At 41.4% G+C, this 21,121-nt stretch overlaps 1 protein-coding gene across 35 annotated transcripts in view; it reads right to left on the bottom strand.

Annotated features, from left to right (window-relative positions):
• Window positions 1-21,121, bottom strand: part of DENND1B (DENN domain containing 1B) — a 279,101-nt gene that overhangs the window by 157,224 nt on the left and 100,756 nt on the right. The window lies entirely within an intron of this gene.

Here is a 21,121-nt window from a genome sequence, read left to right as displayed (position 1 = left end):
GGAAAAAGATCTGTATTGTTATATAGGAAAAAACAACTTAGAGTTAACTCCTATCATAAAGTTAAACTTCAGAATTGATGATACCATCATACAAGTTTAAAGCCTACTGATCTTATAAGACAAAGCAGAGATATATGACAATGTTTCATATTAAAAAGAAAAAAGAGCCAATATCTTAATACAGTAGTCATCTCTCCAAAAAAGATTACCTTGCCTATCACCTCTTTACAAATAAAATTTGCACTCAGAGAAATCATCAATATATGAATATTAAATTCTATATAGGCACAAACACAGTATTGAGTGCTTTAAAGCAGAACTTCTCACATTCTTTTAATATGTAGACTGATATCAAGTATCAGTTAAAAATAAATCATTGTAATATTCCATTTGCTGTATGATTCAGGGAGCTCAAGCCCAGCTCTGTGACAGCCTAGAGGGGTGGGAGGTGGGAGGGAGGTTCAAGACGAGGAGACATATGTATACCTAGAGCTGATTCGAGTTGCTGTGTGGCAGAAACCAACACAGTACCGTAAAGCAATTATTCTTCAATTAAAAATAAGCGGAAATGTTAAAAAAAATCACTGCAATTATTCCAACGCCAAAACCTAAGAGAGATTCAAGAGTGTTATGAACATATATATTTGAAAGTATGAACACAAATGCCATATTTAGGAAAAAACTGTTTCACTACTGACAATGTTTTCTTAAATGGAACTGAAAGAGCTGCTAAACTCGAAATAATTCAAGTTACTTAAACTGCAAGCAGGTCAGTACAAAAGAGGACAGTTCATCTGAGCATTGATAGACTTTATCTTGTGCTGCAAAAAGTGAAGACTTCTCGTATTTATAACACCTGCCCCTCCACCCAACCCGGCCGCTGCCACAAAGCTGTTCATATCATTTCTGTAACAATAAAGATATATATTCAAAATCCATTGTCGCCTTCCAAATATACTCGAATCAATAATATATTGCACATCGATTTTAAGACTCCAATGAAGAAGAATGTTTCCTGGTTAGCTGCTCAATAGTTCACACTCTCCCCCTGCCCCCCTCCCACAAGCAACACACACACACACACACACACACACACACGCTTCTGCAAAGCAGCCTCAGCTCGCTCCCCAACTGGCAGGAGCAACCCTCAGGGGACAAGTCTTTAAACCTCCGCACTCTTTAAAATTCAACCAGCCAGCAGGTCTATAGACTAGTGTATAAACAGTATAGACAAAAAAATCCCCTCTCAGCTTATGTCAATGACAAAGCAGCTCAGCAGTTGACTGCTCCTCCCCTGACAGTATAAGCCAGGCTTACACAGATCAATGGCCGCCAGTCCCACCTAGCTCCCAGGGCTCGGTTCTTCTCCTTAATTACAGGTGCTGTTCAAACCGAGGTTGGAAGAGAAAAGAAGGGGAGAGGGAGAGCGGGAGGGGGGAATGGAATACATGCAAACAGCATTTTTGAACCCTTTTAACAACGATGTTAAGTGAAAACTGTACTTTTATACTGATGTAGAAGTGCTCATGAACTCTACTATTTCCACCACACAGTGTTCTTCACATGACACAGACATACACACACACGCCCACACACACGCACAGGCATGCACGCACGTGCACACATGCACACCCCTGCATTTCTGGATTGGCATCCTCAGATCACATGACAGGTAATACTCTTCAAAAGTTACGTTTTCTCTATCCATACAGGCTTTGGTTTTTATGAAACACCTGATTTTCTTAAGCAAGAAAAATTATCTGGGTTCTCAAAATCCTCTTAATTCTCTAAAATATTTTTCTACAAAAAGAACACATTGACTAACATGTCAAATGTTAAAAACAGAAGGAACAAAAAGAACAACACAGAATATGCAATTATGAACAGCAAAAAAAGGGGGGGCAATTATACATATGTGTGTGCTCGTGTGCTCAGTTACATATATATGTGTGTGCTCGTGTGCTCAGTTGTGTCTGACTCTGCGACCCCATGGACTGTAGCCCATCAGGCTCCTCCGTCCGCGGAATTTTTCAGGCAAGAATTCTGGAGCGGGTTGCCATTTCCTCCTCCAGGGGATCTTCCTGGCCCAGGGATCAAACCTGTGACACTTTCATCTCCTGCATCGGCAAGCAGATTCTTTACCACCACGCCACCTGGGAAGCCCTGCAGATATATGCAGATGCCCTAAAAACAACACACCTACTACACAAATAAACTGACTGGAAAATAAATGACTGAAAATGTTTACATGGTGTTTTTGGTCTTACAATCCTGTATCTGTACTCAAAAGCATTATGATCAAATTGAGCCCATAAGAGAGAAGAGGGTGAATGACCTGTGTGAACAGTGGCATATTGACTCTTTATCCATGTGGTTACTGTTGAACGATATAAATTCATCAAATAAAAGAGGAAACAAGCGTTTAAGAATCTGCTTTTAAAGGAGAGCTCAAAGATGTAATGGGTACCTCCTGATTAGAGTTCAGTAACTACAAAGGTCTTAGAATTTCCCTGACAAAACTCTAAGAGGCGATGAGATGCGTCATCGTCAGGATCGGTAACCACTCTCCCTCCTCTTCACTGCTCCTGCCCCGGCTCTCCACTGAGATGCTCTCCACCGAGACGTGGCTTCTGAGGTGCGTGCAGCCCTCTCTTCCACACTCACATATTACATCCGGCCTGGCACAGTCTATACCCGTGGATTCAACTGCAACCCCCAAATTCCTTAGCTCGTTAGTTTAGATACTACTGTGAAGTCCAGCACTACACGTCTAACTACTTCCTAGTACCTATTTCCGAGTGTTCTGCCACCTCAAGTTCAGAATGAATAAACTCAAGTCCTTCTTCTGGTTGTATACTCCTTATCAGCCAGAAGGGCAGTACCATCCACCCCTGGTGCCCACACAAGCCCACAGTGACTGTCCAGACCTCTCCCTCTCCCTAACCCCTGCCCCACACATAATCAACCATTAATCAAGTTCTGCTTATTCAGTTTCATTAAACGGCCTTGCTCCAGAGGTTCCCAATGCAAAGGCAGAAAGAATTAGAAGGAAGATAAGAACGTGGAAGAATCACTTGGGAGCATTTTTCTAAACACACCTGACTGCCTCCAGTAAGGGTCCTGACGCTTTAACTTCGTTTGAGTGGCACATGTAACCGAGGGATGAGACGAATGGGACCAGACCAGGGCGCTTGCTGCACCCCAGCAGTCCTTGCCCTCTTGCTGCAAGTGACGAGGCGGAGTTGTTTGGAGACTGGTTCAGCATCTTCCTCGAGGACTCAGGAGTCTCCCAGCCTTCTGCTCTGCTGTCCTGAATCTGTGGCTTTGTCCTTGTCACCTCTCCTGGTGGTCACAAAGTGAGCTGCCAGAGTTCGGCTGACCACATCCAGACACCACAGTGTGCAGTGAACGCTTCCTGGAAGGCGCTTTCTACCCTTCCCAGAAGGCCCACCAGCTGCCTTTCCCATCCCACTCTACCACCTAGAAGAAGGTCATGGCCTCTCCTAGACTAACCTCGGGCAGGGCAACAGTCATCCACGCTCAGCCCAGCCTCAGACTGGTTAGAGGAAAACTTAGAATTCATACCCATCCATTTTCCACTAACCACTGAATATGTAATTAATTATAAAGAAGCTTGAAGTATCAAGTTTTCTTCCCTGAAACTCCTCCCGCAAATTTTAACTAGATAAGAATTAAAGTTATACCAGAGTTCTTGGTGAAAATGTAACACAATATTATGTAAAGTCAGTTTTCAAATATGCAGTTTTCTTCATTTGAACAACACTTTAAGAATCATTTTGTAACAAGGGGGCTCTACTTATCAATTTTAATCTAATTTTTCACAAAGGCCATATATTTCTCAAAAGATGCTTATGTAACTTTGCATGTTATCTCCCAAAATAAATGAGAAGTGATTTAGGATATCATGTATTTGCTCAATCTATCTGTGCTTTACATGGGGGAAAAATAAACTTTTTTTTTTCCTTAAAAGAAACATTCACTGAGCTACTCGGTGACAGGCAGGCTGCGCAGTGCAAAACTGGGATTCCCAGACCACACCCGACCTGCTCTGGGCCCCACAGCACCAGCAGGGGAGCTACAAGATGCCCTCGGTTTTCAAGGAAACACAGCTACACTAACAGGGGGATTAGATTAGGAGGCGTTACACAGTAAATTACAGGCACAGCGTCTTTAAACATCATCTTCTCATCTTCTGATGTTTTCAAGCTGGATACTCTACTTTAAACTTAAGAGTCAAGGAATAACTGTCAGGATTAACTGACATCACTGCGGGATTTCTCGACTTTTTTACTTTTCTGTACAATTTCTGTACAGCAAATATACTCTGCTGTAAAAAGAACTGTACTATCGAAATACAAATTTTGAGGATTTGGGTTTTATGTGTACCAGTCAGGTGACAGAGATCTCTGTAGTCGACATTCGTTTAATCTAACGCCAATGAAAAGGCCTAGATTCAAAGCAGGGCAGAGAGATATTACCATAAATACATATACTTAACGATTAGACAGGTGCTTTACTTGACAAATGAAAGGAATCATATATTTCCCTCATTAATTTAAGATAAAGAATTTAAAAGGCATGAAAGGAAAGTGTATATATGTGTGTGTGTATGTGTGTGTGTGTGTATATAAGCAAATGGGTTTCAGAAGTTTTTTTCTCAAAAATTCCACTACCAACCTTCATTTTCTTATCCCTAGGTTAACACTAACTTTTAATGAATCATTTGAATAACAGTTACCCACTCAGGAAGACCCTCTTTTTACCCCTAATAACCATATACCCTCCCCGCTCCTTTCAGACTAACATATCTGCCCTTTGCTTCACCCACCCTTAGTTTAACAAGTAACATTTTCTAGATCAAAGGAGCTACCCATATAATAAAATAGAGTACTGCCTATAATACTTATTTGCACAATAGAAACTAAGGTACTTAAGAATGAATATCAAACTTCCATTTAAATCAACATCAGAATTAGGTAGAAAAATGTTTCAACTTTTAGAGAGAAACAAGTTTCACACCCGTCAACTGATCTGCTCCCATGACCCCAGACCACAGCTAAATGTGGGGTAGAGGAAACAAAAGGGGATTACTGATTTTCAGAGCGAAGATCCTAGGAACAGCCCCACAGCTGTGTGCAGGCTCACGCCCTCAGGTGGTAAAGCCCAGTGGTCACCGCCTAGTGCCCCAGGGCCGGGGGTGATGTTCAGACCTGCCTGGGCCAGCCCCTGGCCATGCCCTCCAGTCACAGCCGCTAGAAAATGGGCCAAAATTATCACCTATCTCATAGGATTAAGTGAGAATTTTCTAGGGGATTTATATGAGGATTAAGTTAGAAATCCAAGTCCAACGATTAAACAATGTCAGGCACATAAACCATCCCCGCCCAACAACTGTTAACTCTTTTATTAAAGAGCTAGTTGTTTTAACAACTCAAGTGTCACATGAATTCAAATGAAGATACTTACTTACACAACAAATATTTACTGAATAACTGCAGCATTTAAAGTCCTGTGTCCAATAACCTATGCCAAAACATTAACAAACCGAAACATGAAATGATTAAACAATATATTATACTGAATAGTGTGTCTGCCTCCCTGGAAGATGTTTAACACATTAACATAGGTGCCTGTGGATACAGACACAGATTTGAACATCCTCACCTACTTCTGCTGCATCACACACAATAGAAGCAGACTCGTCAGAGCTGGGAAGTCACACCCTGTGCGGGGGTGGGTGGGTGGGCGGAGGCCCGGGCAGGAGGGGATGTGTGCTTAGGTACGCTGGTCCACTCTGCCGCATGGCAGAAACTCACACGTTGGAAAGCAACTCGACTTCCATTTGGAAAAGTCACGCACTGTGCACGCTTGATGAGGTCAGCGTGTACAGGAGCTGTCTTCAGGCTACCATCCTGGCTACTTCTCCGAAGTAAAAATATCTTCAAAGAGTCATGCCAACAGATGTTTTTCACTTAAGGGGGGGTTTACTTTAAAAAAAAAAATTCCTCTTTCAGGTATTTATCTATCAATGCACCTGATGAGGACTACTGCCAACTCTGCACTCGGCACTAAGCCAGCGCGGGGAGGAACGCCCAGCTTCCTGCCCCACCAGTCCCCAGGCCGTCTCCTCTCTGCCAGGCTCCCCTCCAGCCATCCTGGCGAAGCCGCTGGCAAATGTGTCCTCAAATAAACACATCCTCTATGCACCACTGCCCTCCAGTCATGGGTTATGTTTTCCATTTTCTTTGATTTGAGTCAGTCTTTGTACTTAGCCTACCCTTTACTTGGAATTTATGTTTTCCCATTTTGTACACTGCCAGACCCTTGATTCATATTATTTCTCTTCTTCTTCAAACTTGGACCACGTGCAATCTTTGTCATGACACTCATGTAAATATTTTCCATTCACTGGGTAAATCGCACAGTGAAGAACGTATTTTGCTCTTATGGATGACAAATGAGACATGCTATGTCCCAGACAAGTAAATTACTGTTATCTTTTTTTTTTTTTGACCCTGCCTTGAACCTAGTTCAGAATTATGCCTGAACTGCTTGATATTCCCTAGATAGTGAAACTTGTGATAAAACCAAATAATTTGTCTGATGCTTTAATAAACAACAGAATCTTAAGTTTTAGAGCATAAATCAGGGACCCTACACTTTAGGTAGTAACTGTATTCAATACAGTACATTAAGTACTAATTGTTTCTCTATGCCTTGAAGGCCCCTAGAGTCTATGCAGTCACCCAGCAGAAATGAGAATCACGGTGTCATTTAAAAGTCTGGAAATATCTTTCTATCTATTTGAAGGCTTTATCTGAACAAACTAAAATATAATCACACAATTATGAAATATGGACTGCTGAATGAAGATTATTGACTTAGATATAAAATCTAAGAAGGGAAGGGAGTAGCAGAGGATGAGACGGTTGGATGGCATCACCGACTCAATGGACATGAGTTTGAGTAAGCTCCGGAAGATGGTGAAGAACAAGGGAGCCTGGTGCGCTGCAGTCCGTGGGGTCACAGAGTCAGACACGACTTAGCAACCGAACAACAACAGGAAGTCTAATCAGTGCGAAATCACATTTACAAACTCATTGTGAAACACATAAATATTAATATGGTAATGTATGTTTATATATATATTCATTTAGCAAATACTTAATGTGTGAAGAGCAATCAAAGACAATCACAATGTAATGTAAAAAGAGCATGGACGGTAACGGTGAAAAACACCCAGAGTCTAGAAATCAGACATATAAAGCAAATCGAGGAGGGGGCTTCTGGCAGGGAGTGGTCCAAGTCTCGAGGGAAGAGACTGCGTCTAAACAGAGCGAGAAGTTGACCAGATGACCACACGACGAGGGGGCGGTAGAGAGGTAGGCAGGGCAGTTTCCCTGTCGCAGGCAAGACTATCACAGAAAGGTCCAGCAGGGTCTGGAGGTGGAAGCTGCTAAGTCGCTTCAGTTGTGTCCGACTCTGTGCGACCCCATAGATGGCAGCCCACCAGGCTCCCCCGTCCCTGGGATTCTCCAGGCAAGAACACTGGAGTGGCTTGCCATTTCCTTCTCTAATACATGAAAGTGAAAGTCAAAGTGAAATTGCTCAGTCATGTACGACTCTTAGCGACCCCATGGACTGCAGCCCACCAGGCTTCTCCGTCCATGGGAGGTGGAAGGAACACGTACAAAGTCTGAGCGGCTGAGAAGACAACGTGGCCTGAAGAATCGGTAGGGGACAGACGGGATCCCAAGGCCTTTAGACCAACTCAGTTCTGACCTAACGCAAAGAGGAGGGAAGCCACGCTGCTGACCTGCCCAGAACACTTTACAGCCATCTTCTCAGTGGTGATCCCTTTTACTCTCAAAACTGCCCGAGTTATGACTTCTTGTTACAGAAATCAGAACAGTGGTCTCCTGGGGCCACAGGAGTGGGTGGGCTGGCACAGAAGCACCCAGGAAAAGGCAAGATGGAACCTCCTGCACTGACAGGAATGGGCTGCATCTTTACAGGAACGAGGGCCATGCGGGGTCTCACTGCACACCCGAGCGGACACACGTCTGCACTGCACCACATACAGACCATCAGTGAGAAAAGAACAAGGGAGGATCTCAGTCTGGACAACAAATCATGGCCCAGCTGACCTAAGAGAAATAGGGAAGCTACGAAGCAAGGGAGGGACATGCCTGGACTGGAATTTCAGGAAGGTCGCTCTACCATTTGCAGGATGGGTTTTAAAGGACGAGACTGAAGGCGGGATAATCAGTGAGAAGGCCTTTGCGATCATGGCAGGGAGTGGTGGTGGCCTGCAGCTGGACAGCTGCAGGAGGAAGACAGAGAGTGTACAAGATTAAGATGCAAGCAAGAGCAAAGAGCGAAAGGTCCAGGCGGGAGCTGGATAAACTGCCCGGTGCTCCAGAGACAGCATGTGGCCTAGACAGAGACAAACAAGGGGACGGCGCCAATTAAAAGATACAGAAGCAAGGAGAGACGGGATTCTTTCACTGTCCGCCATTATGGACAATTAATACTACTTTCATATTTTCACAGTCCCCTTAACAAGTGACTTGATTATAACATTTCCAAATTATGAAGTCACTGCACTTTCTCATAATCCTCTCTTTATTTTCCTAAGGACTTGTATCAAGATACAGGTTACAGACTGTTCAACCACCTCTGGTATTATAATCACAATATGTCCTCAGGATCCAGAAATCGATGAAGTTAGTAGTGACCCAGAAGGTCCTAGTTGTTACAAAGGACACGATCAATCAGAGGAGATGAATCTCCAAAGTCTCTGATGGCTTATTTGCCTTTGGAGTTCTCTAAGGCCTACCCAGTGCCTGGCCAGCATGCACGCTCTCAAACCAAACTGCTGATCACATATGAAACGACACTTTCAGCACCATCAGAACCAGTCCACCTTGGCAGACAGTTCAAGGAAAGGTGATTTAAGGGTTTGAATGCTTTTTTTCCCCCCGATTACCTACCCAAATAAAGATATGATAAAAATAACGGCTTACTACACTAGGTTCTGACCTAAGCACTTACATGTATTATCTCATTTAAACCTAACAACAATCCATGTTTTATTCTCTTTTATATGTGTGCGTGGGTGGGGGTGGGGGGAGATCAAAGAGACTAAGTAACATGTGCAAAGGCACAAAGCTAGCAAACGTTACTCAGGGTTTGAAATCAGAGGCTAAGCTTCTAACCATCATTCCCCACAGTATGCATTTTTTTCACTTTGTTTTTATGTTGCATCCAACATAAAATCACCAGATGCCTGGTTCCAATGCCTGCTTGGGCCCTATATGGTGGATACTGTCCATACATAGGAAGAATTACACTATACAATTGTACTTCCCTGGTGGCTCAGACAGTAAAGAATCTGCTTGCAATGCAGGAGACCCGGGTTCAATCCTGGGTTGGGAAGATCCCCTGGGGAAGGGAATGGCAACCCACTCTAGTAGTCTTGCCTGGAGAATTCCCATGGACAGAGGAGTCTGGTGGGCTTATGTAAATAGGCTCACAAAGAGTCAGACACGACTGAGCACTAAAACTTTCATTCATGTTTTAATTAGAACCAAAGTTCAACTTGGCGTATGGAACGATAAAGGGGGCGGAGACGTGAGGAAATCATGGGAGGAGAGATGGGATGATACGTCATCACAAACGTGAATCCTGCCTGCCCAAGGTTGTTCTATGCCCTCGAAATGAAGACCTGAGGCAGAAAAGCAACGCTGCCTGTGGCTATGCCTGTTCATTACCACTGAAAATACTAGACTTACAGTAAAAACATACATCTGACTTCTTTCAAATAACAGACTTATAAATAAGGGCCTATGGAGATTCTTTCTCACACAAGAGCAAAATACCAAGGAATTAAATTTAAAGCATATTATTTAAATCTGAAACAACCAATCATCTGATATTTATCAAAACAAGGGGCTTCCCTGGTGGCTTAGGTGGTAAAACATCTGCCTGCAACGCAGGAGACCAATGTCAATCCCTGGGTTGGGAAGATCCCCTGGAGAAGGGCATGGCAACCCACTCCAGTATTCTTGCCTGGAGAATTTCATAGACAGAGGAGCCTGGTGGGGTATATAGTGCATGGGGTTGCAAAGAGTCAGACACAACTGAGCCTCTAACACTATCAGAACAAGGATCACAACAGAGCAAGTAAAGAAGGCTCAAGTAACACAGGCAGGATGAGGTAAGACAAGATTATTAGTAACAGCGGGGCCCAGGGTGGGGAGAGCGTGTAATTATTTCAGGATCAACAGTAGGAACCTACAGGTCGGGCCAAAGCTGTCTCTATGTGGCAACAGGTGAAGACGTGGAAAATGAGGCTCAGGCAGTAAGCATCTCAGGTCACTGATACCATTAGCCATTCTACTTGTGAAGTTTGCCAGACATTTTTATCCCCTTCAATTTAAAGCAGAAACTAAGTGCCTAGTAATTAAAATAAAGCCTTATTCAAATACAGCTAGCAATCAGGACTAAAAATCAAGAACCTAGAAACTGATTTTGTGTGTGTATTTTTAGAGTACCTTAAATTATACAAGATGTTTCTTTTATAAAAAATGTACATGCCCACGATTTTTAATATGTCAAACAACAATTAGATCTGAAGTCCTAAGTGTCTTTTTTTAATGATTTATTTCTTGAAATTCTAAATAGAAACATTGTGAGCTATTATTTTGCAAACTTATTCTGCTCCACCCATTCCAGAACATCCACCTCGTGGGATAAAAATGTAGTTCACACTCCCTGCTGACGTAATCTTTGGCCTCTTGCTGAGATTATAAGAAAAGGTGCCAGTTTTGGTCTTAGTTCTTGTAATGCAGAAGTCTTTCTGTAAGAAATTCAACTGCGAACACTAGTTCTTTTCACACAGAGAAAGTCACCAAACAAGCCTCACCAAATAGCAATGAGTTTTGATCATTCCTAGTCTAGTCCACTTTGCCATAAATGAACTTAAAGAGAAAACACAATTTCCTGAGTCTCTTGTAAGGATTTTACTCAATAAACCAGAAACGGGACACACACACACACACACACACACACACACACACACACACAGCTGGGGCGGGGCATTATTTGATAAACTTTCTCAGTCAAGGATTAGTAATTCTCTTGAATAAATTATCTTATACCTTGTATTTATTCTTTACAATATGTTATTGCATTGGAATGCATGGAAAATAAGGAGTAAACATAAATAACAGGGATGACTTATCTGTAAAATCAGACTAAGATAAATTCTGTAAAATAGATTTGGTCAACTAAGAAGCAGACCTAAAATAGTTCTTTCTTCCTCTCACTGAAAATTTTCTTGCAAGTACAACATACATTCAGCAAGTCTCCATTGCTGCTTTTACTATCGACTCTTCTCAGCTTAAGTCACCAGTGATTGCTAATTTCTACATTTAATCGCTGTTCTCCCAGTCTTCACCGTATCTGACTTCTGCAACGTGATACCTCCCTCATTTAACATGTGCTTATTCAGCATCTACCAGGCATGATGCGTGTGGGATTGAGGGCTGCCAGGACCTGCCCCTTTCTTGACCGAGGAGCTGAGGTTCCTGCTCCCGCGTGTCCTCCTGACACGTCTGCGCCCACTTCACCCGGCGCACCTCCTGTCTTTCCAGGCTGTTTCACGGCGCCTTCTGTGCTGGGATTCCCGGGGTTCTGTCTGCCGTCCTGACCTCTCCCTGGGGAATTGAACCTCACTGTTACACGCCACGGACAAAGCCTGGATTCTCCAGCCAGAAGTGAGGACCAGGACCCAGCTGAGCCACTCAACGGCCGCGTGAAGCCGATCACCATCCTCTCCCGCCCTCCAGCCGGAGGCGTCCAGCCATGAGAAGGCACTCCTGCCGGCAGACCTGGCCCTACACCAGGAACATCCTGCCCCTCGGAACCACGCCCACACGCCCTGTCCCGATGCTTTTGAGCTCTTTCCCAGTCTAACTATCTCCAAACTCTAGAATCAGGCAACGGCTTTTCTTTCATTGTATACAAACACATCAAAAACTAGTTTAAACCACAAGGACCCTGTGTCTGCATTCCCCAAAAATGACCACTAGACTGCATTGTTGTCCCTTCGGATCAAACGGGCTAAGGATAAAGATGAATGTTAGTATCTGCTGCTGCTGCTAAGTCACTTCAGTCATGCCTGACTCTGTGCGACCCCATAGATGGCAGCCCACCAGGCTCCCCCGTCCCTGGGATTCTCCAGGCAAGAACACTGGAGTGGGTTGCCATTTCCTTCTCCAATGCATGAAAGTGAAAAGTGAAAGTGAAGTTGCTCAGTGGTATCCGACCCTCAGCGACCGCATGGACTGCAGCCTTCCAGGCTCCTCCGTCCATGGGATTTTCCAGGCAAGAGTTACTGGAGTGGGGTGCCACTGCCTTCTCCGGAATGTTAGTGTCTAGTACTAGCTTATTCATCGGAAGGACTGATGCTGAAGCTCCAATACTCTGGCCACATGATGTGAAGAGCTGACTCACTGGAAAAGACCCTGAAGCTGGGAGAGGTTTAAGACAAAAGGAGAAGAGGAAAGCAGAGGCTGAGATGGTTAGACAACGACATGGACTCAAGGAACGTGACTCTGAGAGATGGTGAAGGACAGGGAGGCTTGGCTGCTGCAGTCCGTGGGGCTGCAGAGTCGGACACGACTTAGCAACTGAACAGCAACAACCACCAGGACACGCTGCAGTGTTAGCCTTTGTCTAGAAACACACACACGAATAAACTTGTAAGTGTGCATTTGAAGAGCTAAGCTACAAAAGTAACAAAAAAATTCATATTTTAAATATAATATTCACCATCACATTTAGTCAAAATACTTAATATATAATAATCATTCATTTTTCCAATTAGATCTATTTAAATTAGGCCAAACGTTATGAAGTACTACACCTAACATTACGTCTGTAAGATTTAAGAAGTCTAACATATGCAAAGTCTATTAAAATGCACATAATTTATCTCGCTCAACATGAAAATATATCTAATAAATAATACCATTCATCTGGCCTCTTTTAGCTACCCCTTAACATAAAAATGCATTCCTTTTCTCCAAAACACAGCAGCTGGGAATGAAAGGAAAGATTTCAAATGGTCATTTTCACATCATATTCCATCATCTTTTCTTCAGTCTTCCCTAGCTTTCCTTTGAGTCCCGTTCTTTTACAAGGGGTCTCTTTTTAGATCAATCCATATTTCCATAATCCACACTGCTGTTTCCTCCTCTTCTCCCCAGGGTGGACTAACCCCCACATCCAGAACTATGGCTTACAACTGTCATTAAGCCTTATAACAATAACAAGATAACAAAAGAACGGGTGGAGATGAGGCTAGCTGGTACCATATGTTGATAAGTTCAATGTTTTCAGCTAATAAGAGGATATTTTTTAATCTTCAAATTTTTCATTGCGAATTGCCTTCATATCTACTTATTCTCAATTGTATTTCAGGCTTAAATTTTAAACATTAGTAAACAACCTGGCAATATTACTTTAATAGTGCTTATCTATTAATAATGTAATGGGAGAGGAGGGAAAAACAGAAATAACCAAACAAAAAGGTAAGGTGGCAACTTATAGTTAGTTACTGATTCTTACAAACCACAAGTTTCACTCAAGTTACACCTATTCCTAAAAAAGAAATATCCCTGAAAGGCATTCTTATGGAGCATACAATTATTATGATTATTTCAAAGTAACATATTCTATGCAAATTAATATTGACTTAATGTCAATTTGAAAGATTTCAATTTCTTCAAGTAACATGTGAAAACATGCTACTCTTCCTTCCATTCTTTGTTTCACAGTTAACTAATTTTAACTTCTCTTTAAGCTAAAAGATAAAGAAAAATGTGAAATGTAACATTCTGGACTGGTAGAGAGATTTTCGTTCCCCTAGACTTAAATTTAACTTTTTCTCCTGATTTCAGAATTGCTTCGATTCATCAGCCTCTATCACGTCACCTTGAAAAAAAATATTTTTTATAATTATTTCTCTCAAAGATTTAGAACTAAATTCCAAACTGACTATTGTCAAATGTTTAAAGTTCCATAAAAAGTAAGTTCTTGTGAACTACATTTATCTTTTTCACTCTGCATCATCTAGTATTATTTGATTTCTATAGGGTGCTGAGCAATGCCAGACCTTCCAGGATTGGTCTGAATTGTGTGCAGAGTTAGAATATAATAATTTCATGGCTATAAAAATAAGGGTAAAACCCCTCACCCTCCAACAGCTTATGAAAGTAACAACATTCAGCAGAAAAATAAGGTCATTTTTTTAGGGGCTTTCAAATTTTATTATCTAGAATGTATGCAAAAATATTCTTTTCAATAGGAGTTTGCCAGATTACATAGTTCTGTTTTCCAATAAATACCTCTCTGCTCTAAAGCAAAATTTCTAAAAATGTTTTTCCAAATTCGTTTCCCTGTTTGCAGTAACATTTTAAAATTTTAACAGGAGGAAATATAAGAATGCAGGTAAAATAAAAACGTGATCACATTTGACCTTGAGCTTTCTAGTTCTGCATTTACAAAATCTTGCCTTTATGAAGAAAGAGAGAACGGCAAAATGATGATCTTGGATTTACTTTTAAGCACCTTCCCACAAGCTTGCCACCTATGTTTTAATATGATTCTTTTTTTTTTTTGACACAAGAATGTACAAAAAATCTATATAGTGTTACCTACAAAGAAAATTATAAGAAATGATTTATATTTTAGGGTTATTGAGATATATAACTGATAAAATGGAATATGAAACAAACAATGCAGTCATGAGATGATTATAACCACCATTTCCCTGTGTTTAGGATTTAATTTCATTAAAAATTTTAAAAAATCAATCTGTCTCAGAAATATGTGTCCATATACAAGGTACATATTCATAGGGGTAGTGAAATAAAAATTAACCATCACACATCAAAAACTGGCTTAAAACAATTCATTTTTTTTTCCCCATTTGGAAAAACAATCAGTTCAGTTCAGTTCAGTCTCTTAGTCGTGTCCAGACTCTTTGTGACACCATGAATCGCAGCACGCCAGGCTTCCCTGTCCATCACCAACTCCCCGAGTTTATAGTTGGTACAAAATGCAATTAAATATCTTCCTCTGTGCCTGATATAATCGACAGGCAGTTTGAAACGACAGAATCAAATCCAAACAAGCAAAAAAAAAAAAGTCCAATTTAAAAAAATATCTGTAATTATTTAAATATTTATTTTGAAAGTATTTAGATTTAGTAAATTATTTCCAAACAATTTCAATTTTATGACCGATGCAAGGAACAAAGTCATAAAACATCCAGTTATCAATTTATCTCAATTTCAAGTCATGAAAGACTATTTATTCTGACCAAATCCCCTTAAAGTTATCAAAAGAAATACTTTTTTGAAATGATAGACATGTAAAAAGTTTCTCTTAATAACGAACAAGCACTCTTCCTAAAACACACAGACCAAGCACTACATATTGTTAAACATGAAAAGAAAATTGTATATGGTGCTGAGTATATTTGGTTTGGAATCAGCTAACTAGCTAGTTACCTACAACTACAAGAGACTTAGGAAGATGCAGCTGAAGGGTAAGATTTAAAATGTTCTTTCATCACGGTGTAATAGTTTCCTATGACTTTTCACTCAATTAAATTCAAAGTGTTCACTCAGAATTATAATTCAAAGTGTTTTCAATTTGAATTCTACCAAGTTTTCTTAATTTCTCCCAAGATTTGCTTAATTAGTGGTATTTATTATCGTAATTAAAATTAATTATGTAATATGTGCATGTTTCTTGATGCATTTCCAATGCAACTTGCTTATCACCTAGCATGGGAGCAACACTAGTATGTCAATATATATAGATTCTTAATTTTTTTTAACCTTCAATAAAACAGAGAAGCAGAAGCAACACACGAGTCAGGTACTCATCGTGAACAAACAGTGTGGGGCCTACTAAACCCTTCCTCTGGGCCACATCTTTTCAGTCGCAGCTTGATGAATCCCTATTGCATTTGTTGAAAACACCAGTCTGAAATTCTTCTAAATTTAATATCCCACACCCTCGTACAGCTATTCTGCTTAGTAGATGATCTTGCTCCCATTTTAGAAGGTTAAAATAATCTATAATGAGTTTATTCAACTTTCTTTGATTTATTCACCTAGTCATTCAGAACAGCTTTATTCAAACCTTACTATGTATGAGCTTGCTAGATGTAGTGATTCAAGTATAAGGAGTTTCTGCCCCTTCTTCCTTCAAGAAACACCAATTACGGAGCAGGGGAGACAGACTCAAAAGAGAGAGGGAGAAAAGGAATGAATGAAATGTACTTGTAAAATATAAACACAAGAGGCTACAGAGCAGTCCAGACAGCCCGCCCCTGCTATCAGCATCCCTCCTTTCTGCTCATCCTAAACAGGAGGGCACGCCCCACCACGGCCACGTCACACCTGGGGCTCTGACGCCCCGGACAGCCTGCTCTGTACTCCAACTCACGCGATACACTGTGATTAACTAACGTGTCTCCCCGACTGGACTATGAGGTCCTTCTGAGCTGGCAACTTCTTAGACTTATCTTTATTTATCTCATACCAGAAAAAAATAATGCACAGTGCGTGCGCAGGCCGTGTTTGTCCTCCTGCCGTCTCTGCTTAGTCTTGCTACAGAAATTAGTCCTAGCTACCATCTTTGATCTTTCTTTTTCAGGTGGCTTCTGGCTATGCTATTTATAGAAACATGGTCTTCCCTCCTCAAGCTTTTTAATCCTAGAAAATAAAAGTACACTGAATACTGCCACCAGCAGCAAAATCAGTCTAAACCCTCCTTCGTCGCTAACCACTCCCCTCCTCAGCTTGTGTAAATGTGCGACGTCTTCCTTCCCAGGACTTCCACATTTCATTGGCAGTAATTCTCATGATACATATTACACCTGGGTTTCTGTTGCAACCACGCATGCATGCTAAGTCACTTCAGTCATGTCCAAGTCTTTGTGACCCCATGGACTGTGGCCCACCAGGCTCCTCTGACCATGGGATTCTCCAGGCAAGGATACAGGAGTGGGTTTCCATTTCCTCCTCGAGGAGATCTTCCCCACCCCGAGATCGAACCTGTGTCACCTACATGACAGGCAGACTGACTACCCGCAGAGCCATCAAGGAAGCCCACGTGTAATACAAGCTATGCATGTGTGCATGCTAAGTCGTTTCAGCTGTGTCCAACTCTTTGTGATTCCGTGAACTGTAGTTCGCCAGGCTCCTCTGTCCATGGGATTCTCTAGGCAAGAACACTGGAGTGGGTTGCTGTCCCCTCCTCAGGGGATCTTCTGACTCAGGGATTTTACCCTTGTCTCTTACATCCCCTGCACTGGCACTGGCTCCTTACCACTGGCACCACTTGGTGAGCCCCCTGTTGCAGTCATATGGAGAAGCAAATACTGTAGAAACCAACCAGTAACCCGCATCCCCACTTAACAGAGGGAGAGACGGCACTTCAAGGAGCGAAAGTGATTTCCTTCAAGGCATATATTCAAAGCAGAAACACAATATTATCTCACTTTTGGTTCCCAAACCAGTCTTCCTCCCCATGAACAGGACTTCTGGAAGGCAAGGACCACATGTCTTTCTGTTTACAGCCTCATGTTGCCAGACTGGTGCCTTGCCAAAAAAAAAAAAGTATTCTATGAGTAATTTTAAGGCAGCTTTGCTATGCTATGCTAAGTCACTTCAGTCGTGTCCGACTCTGTGTGACCGCATAGACAGTAGCCTACCAGGCTCCCCCGTCTCTGGGATTCTCCAGGCAAGAACACTGTTAGGTACATGCTAACTGCTTAGGTTAAGTAAACTTGTTCAGTATTTGGCAAAATTTTCACCTTTGATATCATAAAAGTAACAACCAAAAACAACTAAAAGGCCTCGTAAAATAAAGCATCACTTTCAACAATATGTCTTCAGTCTCTTACACGCCTATGTTATCTGTTCACTACGGAAAACACACCTAAAATTATCACCAAGATTTCTCATGTCTATGAATCTACATGCATATAATCCAGAAAAGTCTTTTCTTTAATTGAGTTAGTGTGAAATACCTCTGGAGAATACCTCTGGAAAGTGTCAATAAACTACAGATTATAAAGTCTCATAATTTAAACTCCCAAATGTGGACATTTATAGCAGCTTTATTCACAACTGCCAAAACTTGGCAGCAATTAAAATGTCCTTCTGTGGGTAAAAGGATAAACTCCGGTACTTCCAGACAATGGAATATTTTTCAGCACTAAAAAGAAAGAAGCTACCAAGCTATAAAAAGACATGGAGAAGCCTTCAATGCGTATTACTAAGTGAAAGGGGCCAATCTGAGAAGATTATATACTCTGTGAAAAGGCAATAACATAGAGACAGTAATAAAAGCTATGCTTTGTCCAGTAGGCATGTACGCATATGAGAGTTAGACCATAAGGCATGCTGAGCACGGAAGAATTGACGTTTCCAAACTGTGGTGCTGAAGAAGATTCTTGAGAGGCCCTTGAACAGCAAGATCAAACCAGCTAATCCTAAAGGAAATCAACCCTGCATATTCATTGAAAAGACTGATGCTGAAGCTCCAATACTTTGGCCACCTGATGCAGAAAGTCAACTCACTGGAAAAGACCCTGGTGCTGGGAAAGACTGATAAAAGGAGAAAGGGGTGGCAGAGGATTAGATGGTTAGATAGCATCACCGACTCAAGGACACGAATCTGAGCAAACTCTAGGAGACGGTGAAGGACAGAGGAGCCCGGAGTACCGCAGTTCATGGGGCTGCAAAGAGTCAGACACGACTTAGCGACTGATGGAGATAAATGGAGACTGTAAGAAGACGAGTGGTTGCCAGGGCTGGCAATGGCAGGGCAAAATAGCCAGGCAGAGCACAGAGAATTTTTAGGACACTGAAAATACCCATATGTTATTATAATGATGGCTGTGTCATTATACATCTGTCCAAACCCAAAGATGGTACAATAGCAAGCGTGAACCTTAAGGTAAACTCTGGACTCTGGGCCATTATGTGTCAGTGTAGGTTCATTCTTGGTAAATAACGCACCACCTGGTAAAGATACGGATAAAGCCAGAGGCTGTGCAAACGCGGCTGCAGGGGGTAAACGAGACATCACTGCACCTTTCTCTCCATTTTGCTGTGAACCTTAACTGTTCTAAAAGACAGAGTCCTTTACAAAAATGTTAAATAAATTAAAGCAGCTCTACTCTGATTGGCTTATAGAGAGAAATGTGCATAAACTGATTATTCCTCAAAGTCCTATAAAATAAGGAAATTGAACTTCTAATACTTCAAATGTGCCAGACTTCCAGAAAACTTATAGTGAATTCAAATTCACATAATTAAGGAAAATCCTCAGCAAACATCTAGTTTCATCATTTTACTTTAGTAAATATAGCTGCGACTCTGACTTCTGAATGTTAATTAAAACATAAGCACACATTCATTCTATCTCAGTTTGCTTTTCCCAAATGTATACTGGCTTACTGACTAAATTAGCTAACATGGCATACTGCTTAAGGTTATAAAAGATGTAAATATTCAACCAAATTGTATCATTATTCTGGCAAGCTTTATTTCAATAGTAACTATAGTTTGTAATATATATGCTGAAACAATTTCAAAACTCTTGAGGTAACCAAAACATTAAACTGATATTGAGTTAAGTTAATAAATACTAATTATACTATACACTGTATTTAAGGGGCTTCCCAGGTGACTCAGTAGTAAAGAATCCACCTGCCGAAACAGGAGCTGCACAAGACGAGGGCTGGATCCCTGGGTCGGGAAGATCCCCTGGATGAGGAAATGGCAACCCACTCCAGTATCCTTGCCTGGAGAATTTCATGGACGGAGGAGCCTGGTGGGCTATAGTCTATGGGGTTGCAAAGAGTCAGACACAACTGACCGTGAACAAAAATAATGTATTAAAACCCTAGATAACTTCTAAAATACCAAAAACACTGATCGCTAAGCATATTCAAGTCTACATACTTCTCATTTCTGTGTGCTGTAAAAAGGCTACACTTTTGGGTCATGTTAACGAATGTGTTCGCTTTGGCGACTACACAGTGAGGGGGGAGGGAGGTGTGTGGCTACAGAAAGGGACCATGGGACCGAGTCTGGCGGTCTGCTAAGATGCTTGTGCAGGACACCAGGTGCTCAGTTATCCATGCCCCCTCCACCAAGTGCTTTCTTTCTCATTTTCTGTAAAACAGAAGTTACTTGTCCAGGTTAAAAGTTATAATTAATATGAGTGGTTAAGACTTGTTTTAATTAATATGAGTGGTTAAGACTACATGATGAACAACAGTGTCAGATAAATACAACCGTGGATATGTTTTTGTTTCCAAAGAATAGTTTTATCCTAAACAGTGATTCTTGGGCTTTTTAAACTGTTTACCTCTATATTCTTGGGACTTAATGAGGACTGTGATGAGCTAGTGTTTATGTGATAATTGCTGAAATGTAATATATTAGAAATTAAAACTGGTAAATTTTTTAAAAGACACGTGGGTTCATTCGATGACAGCAATCACGGATGCACTGCATGTTAACACACCTAACAGAGATGTGATGGTTATAAAGACGATAATGAAACCAGTTTGACCTTGCAGATCTCTGAGATGCGTCTTAAAGTGTCAGTTTGTTCTTGAATAGGACAGAGCGCAATGAATAAAGCTTAAAATGCTTGCTAATTCCTGACTCTGGAAGGAAGCTATGCAAATTGTTAAAGTTCACTCCGTTTTGATGGGCTTGCTTCCGTGCATTAATGACTCACCCTCCGCCTACACCAGGAAAGGCTCCTCTCGGCTCCACGTGCCTGGGACAGTCAAACTCTGGGTCTCTGCAGAATAATTCTCTGTGTTTGATAAAGACTTTATTATGTCTTCTATTATTCAAGAGTGGGGAGGAGGGTCACAAAAGTTCCTCACTTATGAAAGAGGAACATTCAATCCTCACTCAACATACACATTCAATCATGTCACTGCCTATATTTACTTTTAAATATTTTATTGTCACATAATCAAATGCTT

This window comes from Bos grunniens, chromosome 16, assembly GCF_055505025.1.
Source record: "Bos grunniens cultivar Pamir isolate PY7600 chromosome 16, Bosgru_T2T1.0, whole genome shotgun sequence".
In the NCBI taxonomy this organism is placed as follows: domain Eukaryota; kingdom Metazoa; phylum Chordata; class Mammalia; order Artiodactyla; family Bovidae; genus Bos; species Bos grunniens.
This window is presented reverse-complemented; position numbering and strand designations above follow the sequence as displayed.